This window comes from Myxocyprinus asiaticus, chromosome 8 (genome assembly GCF_019703515.2).
Source record: "Myxocyprinus asiaticus isolate MX2 ecotype Aquarium Trade chromosome 8, UBuf_Myxa_2, whole genome shotgun sequence".
NCBI classification, from domain to species: domain Eukaryota; kingdom Metazoa; phylum Chordata; class Actinopteri; order Cypriniformes; family Catostomidae; genus Myxocyprinus; species Myxocyprinus asiaticus.
The window spans coordinates 34349296-34372332 of NC_059351.1; the positions used below are offsets into that span (position 1 = coordinate 34349296).

A 23037-nucleotide genomic window follows, 5' to 3' on the forward strand; every position below is an offset into this window, starting at 1 on the left:
AAGAAGAAAAAAAATTATTAGGGGCAGAATTGTTTGGTGTGATGGAAATGATTCCACAACTTTGGGACAGTCATAATTTTGGAAATATTTATTCAAATCTTTTTCACACAATACATATTGAGATGGTTTATGATTAGTTTAATGTTGAAAGTCTGGGTCTGGGACAAGGTTATAGCAGTAAAATCTGTACATTAAAGACATTTGAAAAGAGCCAAAAATAAATTATGAAGGCATGTTAAGAAGTTTTAAATTCAATTTAAATGAGACATTCAAAAAAATTTTATTTTTATTTTTATTTATTTTTTTATTCCATTTTCTGGAATGCCCAATTCCCACTACTTACTAGGTCCTCGTGGTGATGCGGTGACTCACCTCAATCCGGATGGCAGAGGACAAGTCTCAGTTGCCTCCGCTTCTGAGACCGTCAATCCGCACATCTTATCACGTGGCTTGCTGTGCATGACACCGTGGAGACTCTCAGCATGTGGAGACTCATGCTACTCTCTGCGATCCACGCACAACTTACCACGCACCCCATTGAGAGCCAGAACCACTTAATCACAACCACGAGGAGGTTACCCCATGTGACTCTACCCTCCCTAGCAACCGGGCCAATTTGGTTGCTTAGGAGAACTGGCTGGAGTCACTCAGCGCACCCTGGATTCAAACTCGCGACTCCGGTTGTGGTAGTCAGCGTCAATACTCGCTGAACTACCCAGGCCCCCAAAGCGTTATGTTTTAATAAAAGTTGATCCCTGTGATGTTGACTAAAGGGGGTCGCACACCAGACGCATCTGGCTGACGACATGGCGTGTTCTAAAATTCGAAACAACTGTTTTCAAAGAAGGTACACACGCCGCCACTCGCCGTCTGTTGGCGGCACCCAGCACAACTCCGGAGGATGCTCAAATTTCTGCCGAGCCATGGAGTGCAACTCGCATATTTTCCATTAAATTCAACCCAAATCATTATCAAAGGACAGACTATTTACTCTTAGTGTTGTTCATTCTTGAAGAAGGGAAAAACCTTGTTAACTTCTGTGTGTACCTGAACCGAATCGACAGTGTCTGTCCTCCCTACAGGCAAACTAAGCAAGTTGCTTAGGGCCCCCGATCTGCCAGGAGGCCCCCACACTGTCAAAGACATTATACAGTAAATAGTGTTACAAACTTAATAATGGGGGCCCCCATACAAATTTTTGCTTGGGGCCCCCAAAAGGCTAGGACCGGCACTGCGAATCAACGTGTCCTGTGTTTGATACCTGTGCCGAGTCCTAGCCGCGACGTGGTGTGGCGCTTCTCATCCGGTGTGCGAACGCCTTAAAGAAACACCCGTTAATATATATTTTAAAAAGTCCAAAATAATGTACAGAATTTTGTGTTTGGTCAAAGCATTAAATGTTTACCTGAGAAAAAAAAAAAGATAAACATGACAATGACAATCATCACAATGTACTGACATGCACCTGTAATTAGTCTCTGAAGTCATTTTCTTCCAGACAAACCATCCAGAGCTGGCCACATTCATTTTTTAAAACATGTTCCACCAGTCAGTTTGTAATCTTTCTAGTATTATGTAATTGCTCATACAGTGGTATTTTTTCAGAAGTTGATGTTCTCTCAGACTGACACTAGACAGACCCGTAGGTCTGGAGAAATCTTAGTCCATTATGTAAATAAGCCCCTCACTGCATACCACTGCTGTTTGCCTCAGCCCGCAAAAGTGTCATCATTTTGCCCCTTTACAGACTCTCAATCTGTGACTGCGATTCCAACCTGAATCCTGTCCTGATGTTCTACTGCAACCAACATTTACAAATTCTTTGAGAATGCGCTATGTCGAACACTGCCATGTTGTAACCTAACATTGTTCTCTTTCAATAAATCCTGAGTTTATACAACCTCATCTCATCATTAGTGTCCTGCAAGCTGTGTGTCTTTGCGTACAGACACGTTCTGCCTCCTGTGCACATGCTTTCTAGTCATTATGTCTTATGACTCAGACTGGAATGCTTTATGAATACTGATGAACTACAAAGATCTGAGGACCGCCCTCTCCATCAATCACAAATAGTTGCTCTTGGCCTTTCTCTGAAAGCAGAGATATGTTAGATCAGAGTGTCTGGACTCTAGCCGCAGTCCAAAACTGTGGTTTGTCTGGAGAAAACATTCTTTAGTACATGCTATCATTTTAGATGCTTGCAGCCTAAACAGTGCTTCACATACATATGTTTAACATTTAGAGGGAATGGTTTTGTATAAACACAGGACCCAATGTCTCTTAGGAGGTTGTAGCTATATTTGCATGGCTTACATTAGTAGTCAACTAAATCAGTCACATTTTTTGTGGAATCAGTTGTGAAGACATTCACAGCCAGACATGCTGAGATAATGTTAGCATTCAAATAAAAAAGTGAATAACAGGCCTCTATTTGGGCCCCATTTAATAGAAAAGTAACCTTCGCCCACCTATAATGACAGTTCTTTCTGGTTTCACTGGTCACAATCTCTCCCTGCTGCGTTTGTGCTATTTTCCTCCCTTACAACGACACTTGCACGCGGCTGGCTGCCTCGCCGCCTCTCTGGTGACTGAGAAGTGTGTTAGGCATTTCCTTCAGGGCTGCAAGCTCGGTTTCAGGGCTAGACTTGAACTGCAAAATGATCTTTTGAGTGACAAACTAATGAGACTATGAGAGTATCTTTCTTTAAGATGCTGAGTATTTTGGCAGATTAAGTGTTGTATTTACAGTTTACCTTGTGCAAAGATTGACATGCCTGTAAGGGGGTCAGCAAAGTTAAGGAAACTTATTACAAATATTGTTTTATTGTGTGTGTATGTGTCCACCCATTCACTGCCTCTCAGAACTGATCCTAAAAATGCAGAGCTGAGGAAAATAATTGGATTTCAGAAATGAGAGGAGGGGAACTTGATTGACCTATGGTGATAAATGTGAATTAATAATTATTCTTAGCAACTACTGAATGAGTTATTGGATAGAAATGAATTCCTTTGAATAACTCATTGGTGAAAGGCAATGTTCAGTTAATGAATTCTGTCTGGCCTCTGACCCAAAATCAGGATTTGATCAAGCCATGGTCCCACTGGTTGTACTATCGCCTCCACAATGTTGATGTCAAAATCACCCTCTCCAAAGACAAGCATTTTCCCAGCTAGTTCTGCATAGCTTTTTTTTCTGCCAACCCTCAAGCTCTAACTCAGCATGGCTTGTGTTCTTGATGGTAATAGAGTGCCTTGAGATGGCAGGCACACTCTCCTCAGGCCTCTAAACTCAATCCTTTATAATCCGGGGTCTAATTGCTCACTTGCCAGCCAAAGTAAATTCTGCTGCTGGCTATCTGTGAGACCAACAGTCCCTCTAGAGCACACTGTAATAGCATCTCAGATTTACAGAAATGTAAAATTTAAACAAAAGACAGAAACGTGGCAGCTTCCCTGTCAAAGAGGCCAACGGGCTTCAGACTTGAGTTAAAAAAAAAAAAAAAAAAAAAAAAAAGACATTAAGAGCATCGTGCCATCCTTCTCCTTCCTCCTCGCTATCCTTCCCTTGAAAGTTTTTTTTATTTAGATATATAGCTAGTGGTAAAGAAGCACACACCTTTACCCTCCTCCCACTTTTTCACTCATAAACTCCTCCACTTACATACTATAATATATTGTGACCAGCAGAAGAGGCAATCCTCAGTAATTTTACAGGGGTCAGGCTGGCACACTTACACTACACATTGCCACAAGGAACTGCATTTACTCCCTGAATTTTCTATCCTATAAGGCAAGCATCACTATAATGCTCATATTAAAACTTTGGCATGTATCTTATCCCATAGGGCCACGTTGTGCTATCAACAAGAGAGATATCTAAAGTTACGTGGCTTGTTGAGAAGAGGTGTGCTATTACTTTTCAGAGCATTTGGACTTACAATTTTTGCCAGGTAGATGAAAAACTGTACAAAAAATAAAAATAAACTAAATCCCCAAGCTATATCTAGGGATGACAATATCATAGAGATTTGAGGATGGGCTCTTTTGACTTGGGCCAATAAGCAACTACCTACCAATCACCCAGAACCAACCCAGCTGTTGTGTGTGACAGAAGCAAGTAATTGTCGCTTATTAGATGGAAACAATGTCCAGCGACGTCATTGGCTGTTGTGAAAGTCGTACGAATTCATACAAGTGCAGTTGTACGATATCATACGAATTAGCCAAATTTAGAAAAGTCATATGAATCCTTATGATTTCACGTGAGAGTGTGTAGCCCAGAACATACTAGCAACCACATAGCAACACCCTGGCATCATGACAGTGAGTTTTGCTTAAAGGCAAGCACAAGGAATTTTCCTATGATGTTCGCAATACAAACCTTGATTTTAAAAAGAGTAAACTTGGAATATTTTTTGCTATTTTTAAATACTTGTTTTTAATTTCTTTTTCTTTTTAAGCATTTTTCTCTTTTGTTGTTGCTTATTGATATTAAATTGCATTTGAATTATAACTGCCAGTGAATTTGATATCGCAGAGGCCGGATTAATGAACACTAAAAGAAATATCCGGGTTCAATACTAATTAAGCTCAATCAACAGCATTTGTGACTGTAAGTAAGGGATAATCCATGGCTAGGTGTGCGTTAAACGATTTTAATGCACGACGTGGAGGCGAAGGACCACCTGCCGTGATGTGCATTTCAAATCGTTTAAAGCACACCTAGCCGTGGATTATCCCGCATATACCATGGTCACTTGCCAGCATTGATTATTTATAGTTGTCACTGATTTGTACAGTGCAAATTTTGACTAACAATAATGGTTAACTTTATCTATGGGTAGTTAGGTCTACAGTTCTGCCCATTCTAAATCAGACACAGAGATAAAGTAGTGTGATTACAGAGTTTTGGAGACCAAACATTCTTTAAAAACTGTGAATTTAAATACTCAATCCAGAAATAATAATAGCCACATAATGTTGAAGGGTTGGCACTCCTCAGAACATGTAATATTTAATTCCTATTCTTTGTCATTTTCACATTAATGATGGAAAAAATGGTGTTGCTGATGTGACAGTTGTAAAAGTAGCACTTACTGTACATGATGAGGAGAAAATCATCCAAAACTCTCCAAACCTGAAGACTTTGACCTCTGAGACATCTACATGGTATCCATTAAGGCTGCAGGATTGATTAAGAATGAAATTGCGATGTAGCATTACAATTACAAAACAGTAAAAAGCTGCCTGTTATGAAACAGTCTCCATCCATTCAGCTCTTCAGCGATGTGTGATCGTGGAGTGCCCTCTAGTGGTTAGTTCTAGTGGCACATGTTGAGCAGGGCAGCTATTTTAGATTATGTTTTTCGTATTACAATATAAATCGTCTTGCTGGACAGTGAAAGACGCTTTTTATGGGTCTCGGTTACCTTCTCTCCCCCTCCGTGCAAAACAGCTGAATGTCAAATCATACTGTTCTTACAAGTGCTTTAGGTAAGTAATACAGGGTTGAACACTGTTGCCTTCCATGTTTCCTGTAGCACTTCACAGTTGGTTTAAAGACAGCACTGCATGACTTGATTATGTTGTTTTGTGATGTGATGGTTAATCCAAGCTCTGAAACTATATTTGAGTCTGTATGTTGTTTGAACAAAGGCATAAAACTCTTGCAATATCTCATTACGGAGGACAGCAGAATGGGCGCAATAATATAGAATAGTGATTAAAACTTACTGGAACTACCTTTGCATTAAACAGTTTTAACACATGCATTCCAACCAATCAGAATCAACTATTCAAACAGACCATGGTATAATGTTGATTACCACAAAAATTTATTTCGAACCCACCTTTTTTTTTTTTTTAAATACATAAAAAAATGGAAATGGTGAATGTGTCCAGGGCCAAACTGTAAACATTAAAATTCCACAAAAATTACAAATTAAAATTTCAAAATTACAGCCACAAGAATAGACCTTTTTCACAGACTATGATGACGCCTATATTTCTGCGCCTTATTTAGCGGTGTAAATCTAGCAAACTTTTTTATATGATAATTTTTTTAAATATTGAGTGTAAGTTTATAACATAATGATTTGTGGTATATTACCCTGGAAATAGTTTAAAAAAATTAATTACCACAGCTCCAAGGGGGTTTCAATTACAGCTGCTGAGTGACAGTAAATTTGGCATCATCTTTGGTATCTTAATCCACCGCTCTCTATTTTTATTTAATTTTTTTCTTCTAGAAAGTCATTCAAATGTAATAGTGGACTTTTTCACTGAAAGTAAAATTTGCTGAGGTCTCCCATTCACCGTTGTCAAAGTTTACCCTGCAATCGTTCACTTCTGCATTCCAAAACCCGGAGTGTGAAGGTCTATAAAACAATATGCATGTTAAAATTGTTTTAGTGTGATACAATTGTTTACTAACCTTTTCTTTGTGAAGTTACAGTATATCCAATTGTATATCTTTTTTGACATTACGACATAAAGCCATAACCCCTAAAATCCTGAAACAACCTTCAAAACTTTGATTTAAACAGCTCAATTGATTTTTTTTAACACAAGAATTAATGGTAGTGCTTAATAAAATTATAAGGGTCACATTTCTGCCTTTAAACCCACCAAATATTGGCCCCATTCCAAGTGCCTCACTGTAATCAAAGTTCAAAGTTTGCTTCTTTTTTTTTTTTTTTTGATAAAGGGAGGGTTTATTTTGTGGTAGACTCTGCCACAAATGCTGTTGACTGAGCGTAACTGTTGAACTCTGAATATTCCTTTAAGAATAAAATTCTTATAATTGAATACTATCTATCACAATGACGTCATCGCTCTCCGTTACATTTTGAATGCTGCTGCTTCTATCAATGTAAGACAATGGGGGACTATCAAACTTTAATGTAAAATGTCTTAAAAAGTACTAAGTTGACAAAAACTAAAAATAGTTAGAACACACATGACTGAATTTATCTCCACAACAATGTTTGAGCGTGGTTAAGCAGTTCGAATTAATTTAATACCTGGGTTAAGGAGTGCAAAACAAACGTCTGAGTAATATCAATACACTTGTAGCTGCCCCCAAAGGGTGCAATAAATAAATGAATTACAAATACATTCGCTGGGATAACTGGACTGAGGAGCTGTTCACGTTGCCACTGCAATTCAGACCACAAATCAGTCACGTCTGGCGATAAATTCATTAACGCACGCACACTGCCAGCCTGACATAGCCAGTCATCAGTTTCGACAAATACTTTGATTTAGAGACCCTGAAAGTGACTTACCTTTTCCTCACATAGAATATGTCCCCCTTTCCATGTTCTCAGAGGAATTCAAGAAAAAAAAAAGTCAAATCCTGCCGTATTATAAATGCTGAACCTCTAAATATTGCAAGAGATACAGAAATAATGCTTTATACTGATATACAATTAACATTGCACTGAATAACTTATTGTGTTGTGCACGGCCAGCACTTATGTTTCCTTCCACAGCTCTCTTTGCTGAAATAGATTGCCCCTTTCAATGGGGACGATGTAAGTGACCTTGCATGTACAACCAGGACAAAGACAACTTTGAGACAGGTAAGATGTCAGGATTCATGTTACTTGAAATTACGTGCTGCCAGACTTATTTTAGGGTTTTAGGGCAGCATAACATGACCTCAATTTATTCACAGTTGTGCATTTTATTAAGCTGTCACTTAACTTAATTAGCTTGTTTTCTCTAAATTTTACCCCTCATTGAAGTGGTTTTCTCACTTTACTTGTAAATGCTTGTCTGGAGGAATTTGAGAGGATCAACAAAGAAATAGAGGCAGTGAGGAATGAGGTGGAGAAAGAACAAAAAAAACTGTCTAAATATCAGTCATCGCACTCACTTGTATGTACAGAGGGTGCAGATGTTTCCTCTGAAAAATATTTGAGAACTACTGACAGTCAGACTAAAGACCAGAATGGAAATCTCTTGAGACTTCACGGCAGACCCAAGACTGATTTGGAATATGACCCGTGTTCCAAGTTCTCTGCAGATTTGCTGTCTGGCAGCTTAGTAGAATGTAAGCTTAAGTCAACAGATAAAGTATATATTGAACATGGCTTCAAGAATAATCGAACAGGACAAAATGTTCAGCCTCTGTCCTCTCATTTTGACGACTCTGACGATGAGGGGATCTTGATCATTGACATCCCACCTTCTGAGAAAAATCATGGAAAATGTAGGGCTAAACAGAAAAGACTACAATAATTCAACCACTGCATTCACCTGGGGGGAATCTTTCAATTGATAATTCTCTTCTTTAAAAAAAAAAAAAAAAAAAAAAAACAGGCAGCAAAAGGAAAAGTTGTCTTCTGATGGGTCCCAAAGTTTGGAAATTATACATGCTGCGGACCAGGAGAAAGAAAGTACCACAGTAAAACCTGTGACAATCACACAGGAACAAGAGTCCTTGGAGGGGGAACGGGTCATTGATGTGTCATCGTTAGAAGATGAACATAACCTTTCAAAGCATTTTGGAACTATAAACAAAGAACAACTTGACTCCCTCAAATTATGCCTTATTAGTAATGTCCCAGCTGAGATTCGTACCAAAGCTTTTCTGGAGGATTCCACAGAAAACCCTGTTGCTAAACTAAATATTTCTACAAATATGAAACTTTTGTTATGCAAAGAGAGGAAAAAGCACAGAACATTGAGAATGTCCTGGATGACATTTCCACATGTCTAAACAATCTGAGAAGTGAGAGTGAGAGGATCACATGCATTCAAGATGTTAAGCTACTCCCTGTTATTTCTGTCCAAGGGGATGGAGATATTTCCTCAGAGTCTTCAGCAGATCTTGTCCAAAATGCTTCTTTTGGGGTAGAACCACAAATTGACTGCATCTAAAGTTGTGCTCAGAAGTCAGAAACTTTAGTTTCTAACAACATCTCTCAAGTGCAAGGCTCTTCACTTCAGCCATATTCCCTGTGGTCTCATCTCAGTTTTTTACATCATCTTTGCCCAAGGATAAGCTGCATAGATGTGGTCCACACCCTGAAAGACTGGCTGAGACATATTGGTCAACTGTTCAAAAAAGTCCTGTAGAACCACTTTTTCAAAGCATACCTGCTAATATTTCAGGGATTGGCAAGGGAACTGTTCTATCTGTGCCATTGGCTTGTCAGCTCAAACAAAGAGCAACTATTGAGTATGTGCAAAAAGTATCTTCATCAGATGCATCTTTTGTTTCCTGCGAAGCAACTGTTCCTTCACAGACCATTGCATCTGCAATGATGGAAGGAGCTAATGATGAACCAATCACATTTGACTCTAGTTCTGAGGAGGAGCTCAAGTACGCCGATCTAGATCTCTCTGAACGGACCCAATGGAGGAGTGCTACAGAATCTTTATGGAAGCCAACCAAAATGAAGCTCTTGTGGTCCAATGTGTTCCACCTGTAAGTAAATGCAACAATATTCAATATCCTATTGTATATGTAGACCTTTTTGGTGTAGGAGAAGAGGGAAAAACTATATAACCCTTATAGGTATACAGTGGTTATTTTAACCGTACACATCTTTCTTTCTGAGTTTAAAGACTATTCTCTGTAGAGGGGGGCTTGTTTTGCATAGTGATTTCGAGGGGCTATATATATGTCTTCTGCCTTTTACTTTTAGGAAGTGTTAGAGAGCCCAGGAACTGAAATGAAGTCCAAACCAACTCCTGTGTTAAAGAAAAGGGTTGCACATGTGGCAAAGGTTGAGGTATGAGTTTCATGTTCTTTGTGTTCTAATATGAAAGTGACTATTTAATAGAGAGTCCTCAAGGAATAGTTGACCCAAAAAAGAAAATTGTGGACATTTCTGACTTTAGCAATCTTTTTTTCATCAACAGCAGGCCAGCAAAAACAAAGCACAGATTATTGTGCCTCATCGAGAAGGATGCTCCCAGTTGACCATTCCCTCCAGAACTTTATCATGTCAAAGGAAAGCAGCCATTTTAACTGCAGCAATGAAAGGGTGCAATTCCCAAGTTATAAGCAGTGCTCCAAAGAAAGTGTATACACCCAGTGTCATTCATCCAAGTGCTATATCTAAATATATATATATATATATATATATATATATATATATATATATATATATATATTTTTTTTTTTTTTTTTTTTTTTTTTTCAGACTGTGTTGGTGTCATGCCAGTTAGTGCTACACTACAGCTGGGGACAAACCTGCACTTCATCGTACCTGAGGGAAATTGTGCTTTACCTCTGACACGGATTCCAATCCACCACGTCTGTCCAACAATAACCTTAGCCTTCTCCACCTATACAACTTACACAAACTTTACATCCTCCACAACCACCCAACTACACACCTGCTGAGGTTAACTTTTACTCCCCTAGTCTAGCTGTTTTTCTTCCAACTGTGACCCTCCTCTTACACCATGTATGGCTTCATTTAAAGGCCATACATTATTTCAGGTGTCTTTTATAGTTTGATCTTCCATTTGTAATATGGAGTTTTTTTAGGGGATTTTTGGTGTGTTAAAAATAATAGTTTTTTCCAAAAATGATAATCGTATCATTATTAAAGAGTTAGTTAATCCAAAAATGAAAATTCTCTCATTTACTCACCCTCATTCCATCCAAGTAGTGTATAACTTTCTTTCTTAACCAGAACACATTTGAAGAAAAATAGCTCAGTAGGTCCTTAAAATGCAAGTGGATGGTCATCAGACATTTGAAGCTCCAAAAATCACAGACAGTCAGTATAAATGTCATCCATATGTCTCCAATGGTTAAATTAATGTCTTCTAAAGCGATACAATCGCTTTTGGTGCAAAAAATATTTAAGTACTTTTTAACTATAAACTATTCAGCACCAGTATGCACATGTTCACGTGTGAACTTACTCATGTGCGAAACACCCTGAAGAGCAATGCTGTTTACAACCGAATTGGAGGAACGCTGTACGGAAGCTTTGGTTTTGATTTAGATCTTTATTTGTATCTGTTTGTTTTTCACAATGGTTCGTTTGTGTGCTTACCCTGGATATCTCAACTGAGAGAAGAACGTGAGATTACGACTCTGTGAAGTCAGCCCTCTCGTGATGTGAATGCTCATACTGTTGCTGACCTGAAGTAATGATTTATAGTTAAAAAGTACTTAAATATTTTATCTTTTCTATACCAAAATGTATTGTCACTTTAGAAAACATTTAACCACATGGATGACTTTTATGCCAAATGTCTTTTTTTTTCTTCTTTTTTTTTTGAGCTTCAAAGTTCTGATCACAATCTATTTGCATTTTAAAGACCTACTGACCTGAGATATTTTTCTTCAGATGTGTTCAGCAGAAAAAGTCATACATACAAGGGATGGCATGAGGTTGAGTAAATGATGAGAGAATTTTCATTTTTGGGTGAACTATCCCTTTAACTCTCCCTAACGTCATTCCAAACTTGTATTACTTTCTTCTGTGGAACACAAACATTTACAGGGTTTATTCGCCATAACGTAAGTGAGTCATGACTCTCTCTATCAAGCTCAAAAAAGAACAAAAATTAAAAACATGAATCCACAGTAAAAGTAATCTATCATGCATAATATTCCAAGTCCTCTGAAGCGATCACTTAGTGTGATGAACTGAACGAAGTTTACGTTTTTACTCTCTCTCAAATCATAGAATTTTATCAATAAAGTAAATCAAATACAGTGGCTACGTCAGTAACATTAAACCTTATTGGTTTACATGTCATAAGCTTTTCAAGTTTTTACAGACCAGAGTCAGTATTCACTTAAGTGTTGGCAAATTAACCCTGTGAAGACTATTTACAAATTCACCTTTTGTGTTCCATGAAAGAAAGTCATACATGTTTGGAGGGACATTGTTTATTTGCCCTAATCACAGAATTTTCATTTTTGGAAGACCTATTCCTTTTTCAGAACAAAATGTATTCGCCAACTTTGTGCTTTGTATAGGCAGTGGGAATCAATCGAGACGCGAAAATCCATCATGAGGATGGGCCAAAGGTTCCACGTAATGTTCGTCAGTGTTATGTGAACCTCTTTGTGGAGGAGTTCCTGAAAACATCTCTGTTGGCACAAGATGCATTTGAGAAGGTATGTCCTAAGATCTGAAATTTATTTGCATTTTTGATTGCATGCCCTGATTATTTTTTTATAATGTGTGTTTTTTAACACATCAATTTAAATGCTCTAGGCTGTGGCAGAAGAAAAATGTGTTTATGACCGCAGTATCAATAAGCTCAAGTATCTAAGCATATCTGTTAATGCGCTCAAGAGGCTTAAAAACCAAAGTGTCTTGCCTGCCAAAGCTATGTATTTTATGTTTATGCATGATGTGATTTTGTTCATTGCTGCAACCACTTTTGTTTACAGCAGTGTACATTCATTGGGTCACCCTGCTTATTTGTATTTACAGCTTCCAGTGAGAGAGATCACAATGTGTCTAGAGGCAATGTACCACTAAATACTCAAGCACTTCAGGGACCAGGTAAGCACAGGCTCTCATTTCAGGGTCAGACTAAAGTGTTACCTATAAAATCTATTTGTTTTAAAGATGCACTTTAATAAAATGCACAGAAGGCAATATTCAGTTTTCATGGTGTACTTTTTGTGTAAAAGCAGATTTCTACATTTTGTGACCTTAGTATTATAAGGTTCTATCTGCTAGGGTATTCTGGGTAGTTACTTGCTGGCCAAAGTCACTTTAAGGCAAGCCAGGTCACTCGCCAACCATGTAACACCTCCGGGCAGCTATTTTCTATGGATACAAGCGAGATACAAGTACACCTCCTATCTACTTGAATAGGGAAAGAGGTAATTCTTAAACAGTTGGTCAACATTACAATCAAATAATATATTTCAAATCAGTAGTAATATCATCTGACAATAATGGGATCATAAATAGCGCTTCTTCAGATCATGTGAAAAAAAAATCTCCCGCTATTTTCCAACTAATGTGAATACAAGTTCTCGAGTAAACTGTGAGATAATGTCTTATCACAAAGATTGGATCTTTTAAATTAAAGATGGGATTTCCATTTATAGAGCCACTGTGATAGGAACCAGAACACAGCCACCACATTCAGTGGTTTGACTTGTACCATTCATAAGAATACCATTGACCTGTCTCATTCTATAACGATATGGCTCAGGTCCCTCTTTCAATGGAATTTTTTTTAGGGATTTTATGGTCTGCCGGGTGAAAATCATTAGTCTGATCTCATAGAAAAGTAACAGCACACATCCCCTCAACAAGCTGCATGATTTGATTTAGTATGAACAGTAGTTATAGTGATGCTCAACCTGGCAAGCAACACTAACAGCAGGCCTCATTCATGAAACGCAAGCAGAATGAATTTCTGTGTACATCATTCATGAAACCATTCTTAAATTTTTTCAATCTTATGCGACAATAAGAAACACTAAGATTTGCACAATTTTTCATGAATGAGGCCCAATGCATGTTGAATTTGATTTATTTTTTTTTCACACACATTGGTCATTGTACATTATGTATTTGTCATTTTGAATGAGTCTTTAATGAAAACAATTATCTTGTATTACTGATGCAGGGGATTGGTCACTTTATGAACCTTTGAAGGAGCAAGTTCTGAGGACATTTTGAGAGTGAACAACTACCCTCATAAACATCAGGATAAAGCTGACTTTGCCATCCAGTATGGAGATGCCATCCAGTATGAAGTTCACTCAGAATTTCACTTCCCAGTTTCTTTAGGATTTTGTTTTGCTGTTAAAAATAGTTTTAGTGAAAAACAATATTTGATTCATAATAGCTAAAGCTGTCTTTTAAATGACAAAAGGAATACAATGGTAACAGCTTTAAAGAGGATCTGTTGTCGATGTGGAGCAACATTCTCTTTTGATAAAAGTGGATAGCATGCCCGCAGGGAGGAGTGCAACTATATTATGGTAAAGTCATCGAAAATCAAGGTAAGAATGGCTCAGTGTATCTCTGAAATTGGTGCTTTATCAAATGAGACCATAATGTGTAAAATATACACTGATGAGCCAAAACATTATGACCACTCACAGGTGAAGAGAATTATGTTGCTCATATCCTAACAAGGCCACATGTCAAGGTCTGGGTAGATTAGATGGCAAGTGAAAAATCAGTTCTCGTAGCCTACGTGTAGAATGCAGAAGAGATGGGCAGGAGTAAAGACCTGAGCGACTTTGACAAGGTCCAAATTTTTATGGCCAGATGACTGGGTCATCGATGCACGAGGACAATGAAGGCTATCCCGTCTGGTTCGAACCGACATAAGGTCTACTGTGGCCCAAGTCACAGAAAATTTTAATGATGGTTAAGGGAGGAATGTGCCACAACAGACAGTGCATCACATCATGCTGCGTATGGGGCTGCGTAGCCGCAGATTGGTCAGATGCCATGATGACCCCTGTCCACCATCGAAAGCGCCTTCAATTGGCACGCGAGCATCAGAACTGAACCTTGGAGAAGTGGAAGATGGTCGCCTGGTCCGATGAGTGCCATTTTCTTTTGCATCACATGGACGTATGTGCCGTTTATATATGGAAGTGATGGCACCAGGATGCACTGTGGGAAGACGACAAGCCGATGGATGGAGTGTGATGCTCTGGGCAATGTTCTCCTGAGAAACCCTGGGTCCGGCCATTCATGTGGACGTCAATTTGACATGTGCCACCTATCTAAACATCATTGCAGACCAGGTACACCCAAGTATTCCCTGATGGCAGTGGCCTCTTTCAACAGGATAATACACCCTGCACACATTGTTCGGAATGGTTTGAGGAACCTGATGAAGAGTTCAAGGTGTTGCCCTGGCCTCCGAATTCCCCAGATCTCAATCCGCATTTGTGGGATCCACCTCGCAACTTACAGGATTTGAACGATCTGCTGCTGATGTCTTGGTGCTAGATACCACAGGACACCTTCAGGGGTCTTGTAGAGTTTATGCCTCGGCAGGTCTGTGCTGTTTAGGCAGCACGTGGAGGACCAACAGCATATTAGGCAGGTGGTCATAATGTTTGGCTCATCAGTGTATATTTTACACAGGTATGTGTAATATATGTATATGCAACTTTGGTTTTGGTAAGTTGTCTTAGTTGCTGCAGTACTGGTATTTCTATCACTGTCTTATTAATGCTGTATGTCTTCTCTTTTAGTGCCAGGAGGTGTCGAAACACGATACAGTTGGGTCACCTGGATGCCAAGTGTTCAATGTATTGGGCTTTGTATTGAAATTATACTCATATCCATGCTTAGGTTTTTCACCTGGATTATCTCTGCTCACTTGATATTGAAATTGTAGTGCTTGACAAAATTTAAAAACATTTAACCTAGTTATTCTTTTTCATTGATTTTAAGTAGAGATTTTTGCATTTTCTAAGATGTACATGTTTACAGCTCAATGTCCATGATGAGGTAAACCTTCAGGGCTTTGTAAGCACTCTTCCTCAATCCCCAGTGTGCAAAACATGTCCAGGAGGTTGACACCCAAACGATAAGGTTTATCCTTTAATATCTGCCTTGTCTCTTCTAGGAATAAGGAAGTAGGAAATAAGTATTAATAATCATAATTGGTTGAGAAAACTATCTCTTCTGTTGTGCGCTTTATGTAAAATTTTGAAGTGACATGCATGACTTATTCTTTAAAAAAATTATATTGATTTAAATTGATGACCTATGATTTGCCAATGCTACACAAATCAAGGTCCGGATCTAGCAAGGGTGACTGTATTCAACAGCAGTTTGCAAGTCATCTTTAACACCTTTGTCAAACCTGAAAATTATGTCATTGACTATAATACCAGGTGGGAAGTTGAAGTTCATTACATTTTTATTCAGTTTAACTAGAACAGAACTTGATGAAAATGTTATTAAACATGCATTATTCTTCCTGCTCAGGTTCTCCGGCATCAGTGAGGATGATGTGAAAGGGACCAGCTCATGTTTGTGTGATGTTCAAGCAGTGCTACTGAGCTTTATTATTGCAGACACAATTCTGATTGGCCATGGCCTGGAAAATGATTAGCTGCTCTCAAAGTGAGTTGTAAAAGCATGCTCTCAAAATTTGTGCTTTGTGTTTCTTGAATTACAATGTAATCTTTCATCGTGAACATTACAAACCTGACACTGGCTTTCAAAGTTATGTTTGCGGCTTTCATTCAAAGCTCTTATGTTAAGAAACTTAATGATGCACTCAGAAATTGTATATATGGTGTCTAGGACTTCATAAGAAAGCAAGCCACCCCATCGGCTTCCCGCACCGGTCCTTCTACCTACGGGTTTGAGGCGTGTCGGTTAGCACTGGGGGCAATTTGGGGACATCAATGGACAACCTCCGCCGGGTATCCCCCCATGGACCTCCCATTCCCCAACACGCTCGCTTGCCCTGATCGGGCTCTCGCACGAGACCGCCGGCTCATCTCAGCGCGAGTTCGGCTTCTCGTTTGGAGCTCGGGAAGACGATGAGTTATCGAGCGCAGCATTGGAGAGCGGGCTCGTCCAGTCTGACGCAGAGGCTTCGGCTGGGCTTCCTCCTTCGGGAACGGTCGCCCAGTCTCACGCCGATGCGGAAATGATGGACATGCTTTCCCGGGCTGCCGCAAGCGTCGGGCTAGAGTGGAACTCTCCACTCTCCCCTGAACCCTCGCGGCTTGATGATTGGTTCCTGGGCTCGGGGCACTGCCCACGGCCACGCCTCACCCCCATTCCTTTCTTCCCGGAAGTGCATGAGGAGCTGACAAGATCGTGGGAGGCACCTTTTACTGCCTGGTCCTGGTCTTTCAGCTCCCCCGCTTTCACTACCCTCAATGGTGAAGTGGCCAGGGGGTATTCGATGATCCCTCAGGTGGATAAGGTGCTCGCAGTGCACTTATGGTGCAGCTCCCATCCAGGGCCTGTAGGTTTACGTCATCCCTGACGACTGTGGCCTGCGGTGCCGCTGGACAAGCCGCCTCCGCCCTGCACACCATGGCTCTCCTGCAAGTACACCAATCCTGACAAAAGTACACCAACCGCATGCCCAGGAGGCTGCGGCACCCAAAAGCCTGACAAAAGAATGGTTCCCTCGTCTCCTGGGTCACATATCTGGTGCACACAGCCGTCGTCATGACCACCGTCCACCATCCCATTTTGGCAGGTATGGCGCTCCAGCGGCGGACCCCCCGCCCCTGTGCACCCATCTGTGGCACAAACACGCCCACATGGGATTGGTTCCAGTGGACTATGGGGACGAGATTCCTCCTCCCCTCTCCTCGGCCAATCTTATGGTGGGCGGCAGGAGCCAGGTAAGTGCTTTGATGTCCCTGGACTCAGCACCTCGAGCTCCACCCCGCCGCGAGGCCCCACTCGCCGGTACGTCCAACGTGATCACTCCCTTGGTCCCCCTCGCCTGGAGTTTGGGCGCATGGCTCGCGCTTTCCAACCCGTTGTGATGGCTGACCCAGACCATCCAACTCGGCTACGCGATTCAGTTCGCCAGGCGCCTGCCCAGGTTCAGCGGCATCCACTTCACCTCGGTGAAGGGCGAGAATGCCGCTACCTTGAGTGTGGAAATCGCTACCCTTCTGTGCAAGGGCGTGATAGAGCCTGTCCCTCCAGCCAAGATGAAGAAAGGGTTCTACAGCCCTTACTTCATTGTACCGAAGAAAGGCGGTGGGTTGTGACCAATTCTGGAACTGCGAGTACTGAACCGGGCTTTGCACAGACTCCCGTCCAAGATGCTGATGCAAAAACGCACTCTAATGAGCGTCCAGCATCAAGATTGGTTTGCGGCGGTAGACCTGAAGGACACATTCTGCCACGTCTCGGTCTTACCTCGACACAGACCCTTCCTGCGGTTTGCCTTCGAAGGCCAGGCGTACCATTACAAGGTCCTCCCCTTCGGCCTGTCCTTGTCCCCTCACGTCTTCATGAAGGTCGCAGAGGCAGCCCTTGCCCCGCTAAGGGAAGTGAGTGTCCGCATCCTCAACTATCTCGATGACTGGCTAATCCTAGCTCACTCTCGAGAGTTGCTGTGCGCACACAGGGACCTCGTACTCCGGCACCTCAGCCGACTGGGGCTTTGGGTCAACAGGGAAAAGAGCAAGCTCTCCCCAGTTCAGAGCATCTTTGGAGTTGGACTCAGTCTCGATGTCCCCCTCCACCCTGAAGGTGTATGTAGCCGCTATTTCGGCTCATCACGATGCAGTAGATGGTAAGTATTTGGGGAAGCACAACTTGATCATCAGGTTCCTGAGAGGCGCTAGGAGGTTGAATCCCTCCAGACCGTGACTTGTCCCCTCGTGGGACCTCTCCGTAGTCCTTCAGGGTCTACAGGGAGTTCCCTTTGAGCCCTTGGAGTCAGCTGAGCTTAAGGCACTCTCTTTGAAGACTGCCCTCCTGACTGCGCTCACTTCCATCAAAAGGGTAGGGGACCTGCAGGCGTTCTCTGTCAGCAAATCGTGCTTGGAATTCGGTCCAGGTTACTCTCACGTGATCCTGAGACCCTGACCGGGCTATGTGCCCAAGGTTCCACCGACTCCTTTTAGGGATCAGGTGGTGAACCTGCAAGTGCTGCCCCAGGAGGAGGCAGACCCAGCCTTGGCATTGCTGTGTCCGGTGTGAGCTTTACACATCTATTTGGATCGCACACAGAGCTTTAGAAGCTCCGAGCAGTTCTTTGTCTGCTTTGGTGGACAGCGGAAAGGAAGTGCTGTCTCCAAACAGAGGATCACCCACTGGGTCATTGACGCCATCATGATGGCATATCAGGCTCAGGACATGCCACCCCCTGCGGGGTTACTAACCCACTCCACCAGGAGTGTGGCGTCCTCCTGGGCCCTGGCCAGTGGTGCCTCTTTGGCAGACATCTGCAGAGCAGCGGGATGGGCAACACCCAACATCTTTGTGATGTTCTACAATCCCCGGGTTGAGCCGGTCTCGTCCCGTGTATTGGCAGGCACAAGCAGGTAAGTTCCGGGACAACTGGACAGGTGTACCACTTGCGCATAGCGCCTTTCCCCTCTCTTGAGGTGAAGACGTGCGCTCTTGACTCCCAGTCGTGTTCACAGACTGTGATCCCTGGATGACTTTCCTCCTTATCCCTCTGGCAGTTGAGTTTGCAGAAAAACTCGCTGACTGGCCCAGTACGTGCGCTAATGAGCCCCTGTACTGAGGTAGGAGCTCCACTTGTGCTGGTTCCCTGAAGGCGACCCCATGTGATATCTTCCGCAAAATCGTTTCCCTGTCGGCAAGCTGCGTCTTCCTTGGGCAGAGGCCCCTCTGCCCCGGTCACCATGCTCTGTATAAACTCCTCCCCCTTCGGGTAGGACCTAACATAGGACCTCTCCACATGACATACTTCTGACAAGACTCGGTAAGACCATGTGACGTATTTCACTCAAAATACCCCCCTCTTTTTGGGCGGGGTGTGGTCTCTGCGGTATCTTCCCCTTGGGAGGGACACCCCCAACGCAGACACTTATGGCTCCCAGTCAGTTAACAAATTCCACTCTTTTTGGGGAGAAAAGAGAGGGAAAAGAGGCCTCGGCTGGGCTAGCCTGTCCCTATAGTTGGGCAGTCGACTTGCTCCTGATGGACCGTTCGACGCTCATAAGAGCATTGGGGGAGGTTACGTGATGGCCTGGTGCGTTGGCTACAAGTCACACAGCAGTCTGCCCGTCACACACCGCCAGTTCACGTAACACAGTTCAGCTAGTTGTGTCGTTTTTGTATAGTGACCACTAGTGTCACTACATCGACACAACGTCGAGTGAGTGACAGATAGGGAATGTCCTGGTTACTTTCGTAACCTCCGTTCCCTGATGGAAGGAACGAGACGTTGTGTCCCTCTTGCCACAACGCTGAACTACCCGCTGAAATGGCCGGGACCTGGTCTTGGCTCCTCAGCACAAAACCTGAATGAGTGGTTGCATACCAGCTCCTTTTATACCCATATGTCTGGGGGAGTGGCATGCAAATTCCACTCGCCAATTCTCATTGGCCTTTTTTCAAAAAAGCAGAGGTGTTTGGGGCTGCCAAGAGTGACCCTTAGTGTCACTACATCGACACAATGTCTCATTCCCTCCATCAGGGAACGGAGGTTACGAAAGTAACCAGGACGTTTTCAGTTATCAATGCCAATGCAGAAATGTACTATTCAGAGTGGGCCATGACTAATTTAATCCCAAAGTGAAAGTGTCCAATAACAGGGTGGTTGCTGAGATTAAGCTAGTAGTATTTAGCTGGTCATGTGATCCTAACACGGGAGCCCCCATGAGGAGACCCTCTCCCTGTAGAATAAAACTGTTTTTGTAAGGTTACTGATATGACTGGTGTCTTCATCTCATGTGAGTTATGATTATATGCATATGTTTCAAAATCACAATTAATTTCTTTAGGAGTAAACTTTTTCAATGAGAAAAAAAAATTACTGAGTTCACCTTTAAGTATTGCATTAGAATTTCAGTGAGCTGAGGTCATGAGTCATTTAGTTGTTCTGCCATCCTCAGATTATTCACAGCTCTGTGACTGACACCTCTGTGGTGTTTCCCCATCGTCTGGGTCTGCCACACAAAAGAGAATTTAACAGTCTGACTGCAGACTACCTCAGGATAATTATCCAAGATAGTGGTAGGTTTAACAACATTTCGTGGCCTGATTATACATTTGTGAGTAGTGACCAATATCGAACCTCACTGTATCAGAGGCTGCTATGCTGTGTGATATTATAGGACTCTATTTAACAAACCACAGTATATGTAGTATGCATAGTATATATATTTTTTGTATGTTTTGTATTCATTTTGCATATTTCCATACGCTCAGAGGCAAAAAAGTCAGTACTAAAGGAAAAAAGTCTATTGAACATACTTTCAAGAAATACATACAACTCAAAAAAAAAAAAAAAAAAAAAGCATCTCTCATTTGCCACAGTGTTGGGTCATGACACATGCAAGGATGATACTGCATGTATGGAGCTCATGCTTTGTAGGGTGAAAGAAGACTGCATTCATCAGATTATTAGAAGTTAAAGGTGACTCTATACACACACACACACACACACACACACACACACACAAAAGATCACTGGCAATTAGATTTAAAAAATTTTTTTAAATTAGATTTAAGTATGCTTAACTTTGCTAAGTATAAAGTGAGTTCAATTAATCCCAAAGCAAAGCCAATGTATTTGCTTTAGCATTTTCCAAACTGTGTTGTTTAAAACATGCATTGTTTACTTAGTTTTAAAATTAATTTTAATTAAAGAAATATTCAGGGTTTAATACAAGTTAAGCTCAATCACCAGCATCTGTGGCATAATATTGATTACCACAAATTATTTCAACTCGTCCCTATTTTTCTTAAAAAAATAAAAATAAAAAATAAAATAAAATAAAAAATCTGAGTTACAGGCACATACAATGGAAGTGAAATCTGTGTTGCTCTCTGCCAAAAAAAAAAATGTAAAAAAAAAAAAATACAAATACAAGCAAACTTTGGACACGGTTAGGATAGGGTTAATATCGACTATTGAACAGATAATTTAACAGATCCGATCTTATAGACATACACAAACAAATAGATTTTCAATTGAATAATCATTTGCTGGTGTAAACTGAACATTTAGATTATACATGGAAACATTTATAAGGTATAATCTGTAAGCTTCATGCCTATACATTTTCAGAAAGTAATATACCAGCTTGTCTTGTACTTCATTGCAGCTTAGTAGCTGACCTAATTCTGAATGCCAGTAATAGTCATTTCTAACCTGAAGGGCTTCCAGGCCAGGCTTTAGATTCAGAGTTAGGGACAAGGAGACGAATCAGAGAAGAGGCCACTGCTCTGAATTGACATTTAAATGGCTCCTGGTGGATTTCTACCTGCTGCTTGATTCTCTCCACACTTTTGACAGGTGTTTGAGGGCCATGGCTGCAGTAAAAAAGCCAGTGTGAGGGCTGGTGAAACAGTGGGCTGACATGGCCGGGAGCAGTGCCAGGGCGCTGTTGGTTCTGCCCGTTTTGGCTCATGCTGTACAAGCTGTGTGAGCACTGCCCAACTGGCTGGTGGGAATGCCTTAGTGACAGCACTGGACTACTGTACCCACAGCTAGATGAACACACTGCTCTTGGCACAGAAAGAGAGAAACCAGATGCTCCCCCTTCCAGCCGGGAATGTAGGAAAATCTGTTTGCGTGGAGATTGATTAGTTTACTGAACATTTTGAAAGGCATTTATAATCAATGTAACATCCGTGTATTAAAACGAAACAACATTTGAAATGTAAAAGTTTAATGTGAGAGGCAATGTATAGCCTACCTACTTATAACATAGTAGGCAACAGGGTAGTTTACATGGGTATAGTAGTTAAAGGGACAGTTCACCCAAAAATTTATATTCTGTCATCACTCATCTCCATGTTGTTTCAGATCCATATGATTTCTTCCACTGAACACAAAAGATGATGGTAGGCTTGGTAGCATCTGTAAGCTTGGGGGAAAATGGTTGTTTTGCTTACTACTAGCCATTGACACCACATAATCAGTTTTCACCATATTTGTAGTTAAATCACAGTAACAACAAAATTTTTACAGTAACCATATTCATATCTGCAAGGAATTAATAAAGCTATAGCAAAGGAATGGAAAAACTGTTTCAGAAAATAAATTCCCTCCCTGTCTGTAAATGATGACAGATTTTTTTATTTTTGGATGAAGCGTCCCTTTAAATCAGACATTTAGATTGTATGTATGTATGTATGTATGTATGATATATATATATATATATATATATATATATATATATATATATATATATATATATATATACAATGTATATGTATTTTCCTTTAATTTGTTTGACCAGGTCTTTACTCAAAACAGACTTAATGACTTGGTGTCCAGTGTCTTAATTGTAAGACAAATGAGCATGTGGTAGAATGCTAATTGATTGAAGTTGAACACAGGAATTCAGTTGGGCTAACTGAATGGCATAGGGAAAAACCATTCAATCTAAAGTATGTTGCGTTTCCTTAAAAACTCACT

General features: G+C 41.1%; 1 protein-coding gene and 1 pseudogene across 1 annotated transcript in view; one reads left to right on the forward strand and one right to left on the reverse strand.

Annotated features, from left to right (window-relative positions):
• LOC127444830 (zinc finger protein 827-like) overlaps positions 1 to 23037 on the reverse strand; it is a 362567-nt gene that overhangs the window by 208065 nt on the left and 131465 nt on the right. The gene's annotated exons all lie outside the window — the stretch shown is intronic.
• LOC127444760 (RNA exonuclease 1 homolog) lies at positions 807 to 21972 on the forward strand (annotated as a pseudogene).